At 38.9% G+C, this 10,787-nt stretch overlaps 1 protein-coding gene across 1 annotated transcript in view; it reads left to right on the top strand.

Annotated features, from left to right (window-relative positions):
* The first annotated feature begins 6,636 nt into the window (after positions 1-6,636).
* Positions 6,637-10,787, top strand: part of LOC139145367 (perlucin-like protein) — a 48,057-nt gene continuing 43,906 nt past the window's right edge. The window contains exon 1 of the mRNA XM_070716491.1: positions 6,637-6,728. The gene's annotated coding sequence lies outside the window, so the exon portion shown is untranslated. The remainder of the gene's footprint in view (positions 6,729-10,787) is intronic.

Here is a 10,787-nt window from a genome sequence, read left to right as displayed (position 1 = left end):
TATATATATAAGGGTATAAGGGCCTATCTGATTTCTCGGGGGTGGATATTCGGAAAAAAATTGTTGCCGGCTAAATGCTGGGAAAAATATTCTCTGCAGAAGGGAAGGAAAAATTTGTTTCATGGAAGGCTGCAAAAAATGTGCTGTGATGCCCCCTTGGGTGGTAGACCGGGATTCAGTGGTCTCTTGAGACTAAGATTTATAAAATTCCTGATGGGATTAAATAGACAATATATATTACTGTATTTAAATAAATATCAAGTATCAAACAATTAATGAACAATTAACTGTGTTATACTCAGACAATTTTACAAATGTTTTAACTGAAAATGTTTTACTACTTTTAAAGAAGGAAAAAATGAATGAATCATGTAAATCTTTGTGAAACATATTTCTAACAGCCCGTTGATATCTACCTGTAAGACTAATAACAAAATGTTGACTAAAATAATAAAAGTTGCCAAATATGTATGAGAAGGTTCTGAGATAGAACTTTTATATTTTGACCAAAATGACTAATTTTGCCACGATTTATATAAACCTGAAAAGAGAACATCCCTGTTCCATTAGCTGTATCTTCTGGCGATTTTTCCGTTAGTTTTGATTGAAATGACACTGGCTCATGTTGAAGAGTCTGTCAAATAACAGAGAATCGCATATTATTCGGAAACATTACGTGCCCGACAACTAAATAACATGTGATTTTACAACGAAAATTTCAATTTTTGTCCGGACAGAAATACAAACACTGTTGACACGCGGATTCCAACGTAGGCATTCTTCTGCACCTGCGCGAGCCATTTACAGCAATTTAAAAATAAATATTCATTACCTATGCCCGGTACTTACGTCGTAGTCCATTGTCCGAACACGTTGCGTAGCCAGATGTCTGGCAATCCACGACGCAATGTTGTTTTGATCCCGCAATAAAGGTGAACTTGTACATCTCGCGTGATCGCGGCGTCACCATATCTGCGTTCTCCCAAGCACACTGAGCATGCCAGACGCCAACAAACGAGCTCGGAAGGGCAACACGTTTGGACAAAAATTAGCAGTTTATGTGGCTATAACATCACTAATCATGTTTGTTTCTTCGTAAAATAACATTTTGCAACAAATATGAGCCTCCAACATGGAATTTTCCAAGGTAAAAAATGGTCAAAAGTTACAAATAATGGCCCTTTAAGCAATTTTCTGAGTTACCAGGCAAGCAGCTGCAGAGAAGATTTTTTGAAAACCAAACTAAAGAAAATGACAAAAGAAAATAATGAAAAATAGACATTGCAAGATATCAGCTCAAAAGTAAGCAACACATATGAGGTCTATCTAATATGCCATTCACATTGCTAAAAAAATACTAGGCCTTTGTCCTAGCCTTGTACGTGGCCGACCTAAAAAACAGGTGTGATAAAATAAAACATAAAATTCAACTCAAGTGATACACACGAACGTCAACTCAGTACATGAACTGTTACTTAAAATGTATGAAAATAGAACAAAATATTACAAGAACATGCAAAAAACAACAAACAAACTGACCTTTACAACCAAAGACTCAACTATGCTGTACATCAACATTCTCTATATGCGATCAAAACAGGCACAGAAGATCTGGTTGAGTGGCGACTAATCTACATAACAATAGTGTAATTGCTATGGTAATGATTTCTCTTTAAAAAAAGTTTGCTGCCAGGTCGGGTAAAAAATTGTCGGGATTCTATAACGAAACGAATCGAAAGGAAAGGAAACATGGCTGGAAATGCAGTTTGAACGGGAAAAAATAAATCGAAGGGGAGGGGGAGAGGGAGGGGAAGGGGGACACGAAGGGTTTTGGTATTATCATTGTAAATAGATAAAATTTGAAAGCACCATGCAAAAATGAAATATTGTCCTGACTTTGATAAAAATTTGCATCAGATATTATCCTCACGCTCAGGGGACATGTTCGTCGAAGAAGGACGGGAAGGGGGGTATGCGCAATGGAAAATATACAAGCACAAGCAGCAACCGGGGCCTATAACTAATACTGACACCATCAAAGGGATATGATATTCTCTATATTAGAAGAGAACACTTTAACTATAATATGCGAAAATGACAAATTGTCCTTACGTTTAAGGTACTTATCTTAATGAGAGCGCCGCCACTGTTTGGAGTATGTATGTATGTATGTATGTATGTATGTATGTATGTATGTATGTATGTAAGTATGTATGTATGTATGTATGTATGTATGTATGTATGTATGTATGTATGTATTGTGCCGTTCACACACGGGCCATTAAAACGCCTCTTGAACGACTCTGGTGTTATATTGGCTCAAAAGTCATATGTAGAAATTCCGAAGTGATTCTGAAACGTTTTGAGACGGTTTAGCCTGCCAGACGCGAGCCAATGTAGGGATTAACTAGCTTTATGGACGGACTGGGCCTCTTCAGAGCCGTTTTGAACTCCCTTACATGACAGGTATTGTAAAATATAACAAATAACAGTACAAAAGTTGTTGACAGCAACAGACATTATAAAAGTACGACAGCGTTCATATTAGTCATTATTTGTATACCAAAATTTCCAAATAACAGGGCAAACGTTTTCTAAGACAAAAGAATAAAGTCATATCTTCAACTCATAACACTCTTTACTCTAAATATCAAAGTTTACTTACATATATGAATGCATAGTCTGATAATTTTAGGTTGTTGTCCTCCTTGAGACAACATCCTGTAGTTCCTAATACAATCCCATGAATATGAAATAAGCATACCTCGCTCTTGTCATGAGAAGTAAGCACTCGTGTGTGTCCACCACTCTCTCATTAGAATACTAATGTTAACTTGGCGATCAGCGGTACTTCACAAAATTAAAACATGATGAAGAATCGAATCGGTCGGCAGAGCATTAAATCAGGGATATCATCAAACGATTACAATGAAATACATGCTAGCCATGCTAGAAATAATCTTAAAAAACAAGACATTTGAATTCAACAATGAATTTTACCATCAGATATGTGAGTGCAGTATGTATGCGATCTCCAGCTTCAGCGGAAATCGCCGAAATTTCGCTTTACGGGACGGAAATGAGAATAACATATCAACACACAGAGAAAATATCTCTCTAGCTGAAATTCAGAGACGATCTACTTCTTATTTTCATTGGAACTCAACACGAACTTAAAGAGTCAGTAAAGCTAACTTTTGATAATTTTTCACTATTTTTGTCTTGAATGTGACCAATAATACCTTGTTCTACGTAACTGCCCAAAGCATGTTGATATACAGTGTTAAGCTTGTCAACTCAGCCCGTACATGTGTAAACCGCATTATTGTTGAGAAGTGACTTCTGATCCGGACTAGAATTCAAGTGAACACAATAACAATGCAATTTACACATATACATTCTAAGTTTACAAGCGAAATAGCAGGTGTTTCAACATGCTTTGGGGAGTAGAATAAAAAGTAGCTATTGACATAAGCTTGCAAAAATAAAAATAATGAAAAAATCATCAAAAGTTAGCATTACTATAGAAATAACGGGCGACGCGCTGACCATTAACGTTTATTTGTGGGCAAGGGCGAGAGGAAAGCCAAAAATTAACGGGCGAGGCTTGCCGAGCCCGTTAATTTGGCTTTCCTCGAGCCCGCGACCACAAATAAATGTTAATGGTCAGAGCGGAGTCTGTTATTTCCATTATATTATCAGCTAACCCAAGAAACCGTAAAAATTTCCGAAAATTTCAGGAGCGAACAACAACTGGGCCCCAGAACTGAGCAATACGCGACGCACTGTTAGGCGTGCTGTAAAATGTTGGCAATCTGGAAATATTTTCAGAAAAAGGTATCTCAACTAGGCCCACAGGTGCTCCATTTTATTTTATGATTGATTATGATTTATGTTTGAGCTGTAAAGTTACGATACTTTGAGTTGTTAATCTTATTATTCATATTCACGGGCATATAAACAGACCATTACTGTGTATTTGTGGTCAGTCACGTGGTTCAGCACGACCAATCAAAATGCGACAGACAGGGCATGGTAATATAATAGCCCTTTAACGAATTCATATCAAACATCAATAAAAAAGCTATATTCAAGCAATCGTTTATTTACAAAACGCAAATGACCGAGGTATGAAATATATGTTGAGTTGTTTTCCGTTTATTACATTAAATAATGCACTCCAGTACTTTCAGGTCACAGCAAACAGAAGAGTGGTGAAGAAACATTAGCACGGACAAAAGGAGAGCGAAGAAACAACAGATCGAAATTTGAAACAGCAGAAATGAGAAGAAAGGGTGCAGCAGAGACAACAGAAGAGCAGAGAACATGGCAGAGAAATTTTAAACAGTCACTGAGAGCGGAGAACATATATCGTATCAGAGAACTTGTAATAAGAATGGGGTTTCGAAACGGTATCTTTGCCCTAAATAAATCTTCACAGTTGGATTCACAGTGACGTCACCAGAGTCGGAACATCTGTTTTGGAATGGGAAAGTATGTTCGCCTCAAGGCGATTTTGTCTAAAGAGTGTTCAAATTGATTAAATTACATCACTTGCCGTTATAAAACAAACACTCTATCCGCCGTTACTGATAAAAAGTAATGGTGTGACCTTTCGTCTTTAGATATTACGGGTTCAGTAATGAAATTATCACCTTTAAAGGTACACGGTCACCGTAAATTTGAATATTCCATATATGGTAAAGGGGCGGGGCTTAGCGTATTACCCCGTACCACCTGTAGCTGTCGGTCCTCCATATTTTGATACGTCAAAGGACATGCAGACGACGCTATATTCAAGCAATCGTTTATTTACAAAACGCAAATGACCGAGGTATGAAATATATGTTGAGTTGTTTTCCGTTTATTACATTAAATAATGCACTCCAGTACTTTCAGGTCACAGCAAACAGAAGAGTGGTGAAGAAACATTAGCACGGACAAAAGGAGAGCGAAGAAACAACAGATCGAAATTTGAAACAGCAGAAATGAGAAGAAAGGGTGCAGCAGAGACAACAGAAGAGCAGAGAACATGGCAGAGAAATTTTAAACAGTCACTGAGAGCGGAGAACATATATCGTATCAGAGAACTTGTAATAAAAATGGGGTTTCGAAACGGTATCTTTGCCCTAAATAAATCTTCACAGTTGGATTCACAGTGACGTCACCAGAGTCGGAACACCTGTTTTGGAATGGAAAAGTATGTTCGCCTCAAGGCGATTTTGTCTAAAGAGTGTTCAAAATTGATTAAAATTACATCACTTGCCGTTATAAAACAAACACTCTATCCGCCGTTACTGATAAAAAGTAATGGTGTGACCTTTCGTCTTTAGATATTACGGGTTCAGTAATGAAATTATCGCCTTTAAAGGTACACGGTCACCGTAAATTTGCATATTCCATATATGGTAAAGGGGCGGGGCTTAGCGTACTACCCCGTAACACCTGTAGCTGTCGGTCCTCCATATTTTGATACGTCAAAGGACATGCAGACGACGCTGCTAAGTATGCCATGGCTGGTCGTGTGGGGCGCCCTTTTTAAAAAGCGGCCACCCGCGTAAAATCTGTGATTGGCTAATAAAAACAGGTGACCGAATACCTTTAACCTTTGAGTGCTGTAATTTTTCTCTTCAAAATATTTCTGCCACATTTTGCCAATTATTATGAATTTTTTTGATAATTGTGGACAAATGGACATCATATGTTACTAGCTACAGTCATTTATCAAAACTTTGGCAAAAATCTGAGAAAAATTGAGTGGGATATAAAGGGGAGAAAAACTGACGTTGGCGCTCAAAGGGTTAATAGTATTTCGGCTCACCGTCTCCCTTCTCGGAATAGCCAGCGAGAGGACGTCGGGATACAGAAACAGTGTCGAGGCTCATAGTCTTCAAAAATGTTACATCCTGCCAGGAGTTGTCCCTTCTATTGTCTTCTGTCAACCTGCTCCCATCTACCTTCTGTGCCTGTGTAAGTAAATACACCTTCTGTATACAATCTGTTTCGTGGTTATTTACATACGCTTATCCACACTGCATAAGTGTCCCTCCCTACGTAACGACGTATTTATGACCAATGTTCATATCAATGGCCAATACCATGAACACCATAACAATTATTTACTCGTTTGATTTCTTACAGTCCGTATCGCCATCGCACATCGTTCACAAATCTGAACCTGATTATTGACCTATATGCAGAATTTATGTCAAAGTGAATGACCTCTGTATCAATAACATCGTCTTTTAAATACATTGCAAACTGTATTCCCTTGTCAATACAAAATGTTCAATAATTCACGTGAAATGTCACCTTACCCGATATAGTAAACACACTCACCGTGACAGTCTATGAAGGTAGTTCGCGCCTCGAAAATCAGTGACTTATGTTGAACAAAATTTCATCTTTTAAAATACTTAAAGTCGTTTAACATGAAGCCATGGCAATAGCATTGGGCGAGGAAAATATGAGTAAAATTTGCACGCCAAACTCAGATATAATCCAATTCGCCTTTTTCCAGGAAAGCCGGAAAACCCTGTAAAAACATTTAATCAGAGACTGCAAAGACGCATGCGTAGATTACACCCGGTCCTGTATTAAACCGTGTATCTTGTGTAGAAATATCATTGAAATTCCAGGCCAGCTGCGTCCCACGTCAAAGCAGAGCTTACTCTCATCGAAAGCTTGAACTTTTCCTCACAACGATCAGAAGTACACCTTCATACACCGTAAGTAATAATTGTCAACTCAGGTGCCATTTATGTGCAAATGTCTTTCCTCTAGCATGTTTTACGGAAGGAAACGAACGAGATTGTCAGCAAAAAGTCCAAACACCGATGCGTACCTCATGAATTAAGACTGCGTTCAGAACACTTTAGAGGTACTCCGGAAGCACCAGCCTTCTCAGATGCCAGTACTACTACCCACAGAAGTTATGTGGACCGGGTAGTTTGTGAAAGTGTAGTTTATGCTGTGAGTTTATGCTACGTTCTGACGTCACATGTAACCTTACCATCTGTCTGTCATCTGGCTACGTATGAGAACGTCGGAACGTAGCATAAACTCACAGCATAAACTACACTTTTACAAACTACCCGGTCCACATAACGCATGTGCTACTACCATCTGCAGTCTGCCATCAAGTTTGTAGGATTCTTATAAGATCTGTGTGATAACAATCCCAAGTGCCTCCTTCATGGCTTAAGAAGTGATCGTAGAAGTCTGAATAAAACTTGTGTCCCAGTGAGGTTATCGGATCTCAGGTCGTGCGTCCAGGCAATGCTGAATACCTTGGAAGCGTGTCAGGAAACGATATAGTATAAACCGAGTGATAATCTTATTGCCAATGACACCGTCCCTCCATTTGTGGAGGGACCGTGCCCATGACCGGCCCATGACTAGCGACAACGGGAGTTCTAGGCATCGGCCTAAAGCCCGAAGGCGCTCAAAGCAGTGAAGAGTCGACGCCAAATCCCATCCACCACACGTGCAGCGTGAGTAGTAAAATAAAGGTGGTCAACTATGATTAATAAGAATTTTACACCCCATTTTATTCATTTATCTACATGGAGCGAAGGAAAAATTAACCAACCATGTAACTAAAGTGTGATCCTGACCTATATACGAACTCACGCGCAGCAGTGCATTGTCCTGAACTAAGCAGGGAAATTCCCTGCTGAGACAGGTCCTGGACTTGCGCAATACACTCACTGATGCTGGGACATGTAGAAACTTGTTCTGTCTGACCTAAATACATAACATGTATAAACACGTTCCGAAGGTGTACGGGAAATTCCGTGTGAGTCATCACCATCAAACTAGCCTATATAAAGGACTTTTACCCGTGTTGTCAGTCAGTCGCGGAGTCTAGCTGATGTGAATTTTTTCTACTGCATGACTGAGGTCTGAATTTCCGGTAGGTTTTTTGAACACGAAGTTCCTATCGGTGCGAACTTGTTCACCTGATAGATAAAATTTAGTAATTTCCTCTGAACTTAAAATGTGACGGAAGACCATTACTTCAAATAATATGAGACGTTTCAGATGAATGGTACTGATATCTAAAGTGTTCACTCTTTTATCTCTACGTACAAATGTAGTTCCTAAGTCGTTCTCTATTCTATTCCCACCAACAAAACATTCAATACTCATTTCCCCTCCCCGATCTTTATCAATACTTATGATAATATCACAAGTTGTTCTGTTATCTGTTTTCATAGCGTAATATCCAACCAAATCGTCAAACTCGTCTCCCGTAGCTAACTTTACACATCTAATGAGAACTGTACCATGTTGAAGTATTTTCATATATCAGTCATCTGTTGATTTACAGTCTGTAAAGTTAATTCAGCTGCCTCATCACCGACACTTTTAAGACCCAGTTTCTTTAAAGTTGTGTCCCAAAATAATCTAACTGGAACTCCGCTAGCTGTATACGAGCAATAATTCTCCCCCTCGTTTATCCACCTTCTTAGTGTATTATCTGCCTTCATTATTGTATTAAGAGGACTAATTTTAAGATGAATTGGTATACCAAGAAGTGCAATGTATGGATTCGTAGGAGTAAGCCAACTACGAAAATCTAACAATTTATATTTGTTTACATTGCTATCAAAATAAATCACATTCGGAGTTCCTGGTGGTTCAGCAACTCCACCCGCAATTTCACTATCCAATATATCTAAGATGTTACGCGGCACATTATAAGGCATGAATTTCTGACTAGCCGAATCCCATGTCAGAGCAAAAGGAGTAGGATCATTCGAAGCCTTTGTGGCGTCAATTACAGTTTCATCAATGTCTTTAAGTTCGGAAAATTCTACAGCATGTTCGTGGGGTGGCGCCGCGGCATTGGCTAAAACGAAATATTTTTCGCGGTCTTTATAACGAAGGACGTAATCCTTATTATGATTAGCAGCCATCTTAGTATTATTGTTAACTTTAACATCACTCAGATCTTCAAGCTCAAGATTTTGCATACGAATTGTACCTAGACCGAAGCCACTTGGATCAGACATACTCCGTAGGGACCTATATACAGTGAAAATTAAAATAATACCTTGTAATATACACAATCATGGCTTCAGCTATAGGAATGACAGTTCTCGGTGCTGTATTAAATGCAACGGCATTCACAGGAGGAAATATTATCGGGCAAAAGCTTTCCGGTAATGGTGATGCTCTTATTGAAGAGAAGGTCCGACATGATAAAGCATTAGAAAAATTTGAACATGATCGCAACGTCTGGTCGAAAAAAGATTACTACAGGCTGATTGGGAAAGAGAAAATCAAGCAAAGGACGCACATGCTGCGGCAGAATTAAGAGATACAGATGCAGAAATCCTGGAAGAAGCAGAAGCGGTGCAAAGCAACTCTACGTCAAGTCCAGCGCAAGCGTTAGCGCAATTCTCAGATTATTATCAACCCAGTCCTGAGCAAAAGAAATATGAGATGATCTATATTGCTGGAGGATTGGTCGTGGGATGGTTATCTTCCGATAGGGTTCACCGGCCCCGCTTCGGGACTACAATAATTCAATACAAAAGCTAATTGGCCAGTTATTGAAATCGATCATGTTTCCATCCTGATCCGTTATCCAGATACGAATTGAATTCATGTAATCTCCCCCTTTTCTCAATGGCATAGAAATTGCTCCGTTTTTAAAATCGTAAGTAACCTTTTCACTTATTTCTCTCGTATCCCGGATGGGAAGTATTTGTAAACAGTTCGATACTTTCCCCTGTATGTATCCTCCGGAGGCACCCGAACCAAATGAAACATAATTTCCAGTAACATCGACTACATCTGAATGAACTATATATTTAGTGACTGTTAAGAAATCCACTTTCTTCGGACTCATAGTACTTTTTATAACTGGGTTGTTCTCAGGTTTATCTGAAAAGCCGACGACGTTGGCGAAGCTACCTGTGGCATTGAAATAGACTTTAATATCTTTAGCCAAAGTTAGATAAACATGGTTTGTCGGCAGATGTTTTTCAAAATTAATTTTTTGCTTCAACCCGATTGCTTTGTTTAACGTATCGATATTGTAGTTACCTGGACGTATTGATTTAGTCTTCTTTGGTTGGTCACCTTCTTGATATTTTATTACATTATTCGTCGATGTTATGTTATGCCATGAATTATATAGTCCGCACTCTAGCAGTCTTATCTTCGTAAACTGTGTCGTGTCAATACAAGGGTAAAAATTAACAGTAACAGGTTCACCTGTTTTGCTTTCAATCCAAATGATCATCGTTGTACGTTGTATGTATATATTACTAAGTATAAATGTTCGATGAATATTATTATTATTCCGAAGGTGCCCATTACGAAGTATAAGGTTCTGCAGGAATAATATTTTCTGTTCAAGGAGATCTTTGGTCGCAACCGCAGCAGCAGTAGCACCGCCTAATTTTGCCAATCGAGTCAAATTTGGACGACTTGGATCGCCAACCTCTATTTTCAGAAATTTGCTGGAGATCATAAGATATCCCATCGCAAGTCCTGCGATTACAATACCATCGTACATTGTGTTTACAACTGTTTTAATATCCATGATTGCTGACTAGTATATAAAATAAAAAATAAAAATAAAAAATATGGGGAGTTAATCCATCTCATACAATGTAGAGGAGCTGGAAACCTCTCCCTCCCCCTCCCCCTCCCCTGTCGGAACTGTTCCGGAGGGAGCTGCTACGTGCTCTGTTTTTTTCGCTTTCTGGGGAGGATCTTTCCGGGGAGGACAGGGGGTATGTCGAGCACGCCCCAATATAGTCCTAATGCAG

This window comes from Ptychodera flava, chromosome 1, assembly GCF_041260155.1.
Source record: "Ptychodera flava strain L36383 chromosome 1, AS_Pfla_20210202, whole genome shotgun sequence".
Taxonomy (NCBI): domain Eukaryota; kingdom Metazoa; phylum Hemichordata; class Enteropneusta; family Ptychoderidae; genus Ptychodera; species Ptychodera flava.
The sequence above is the reverse complement of the archived record's forward strand: the minus strand, read 5'-3'. Positions and strand labels throughout refer to the sequence as shown.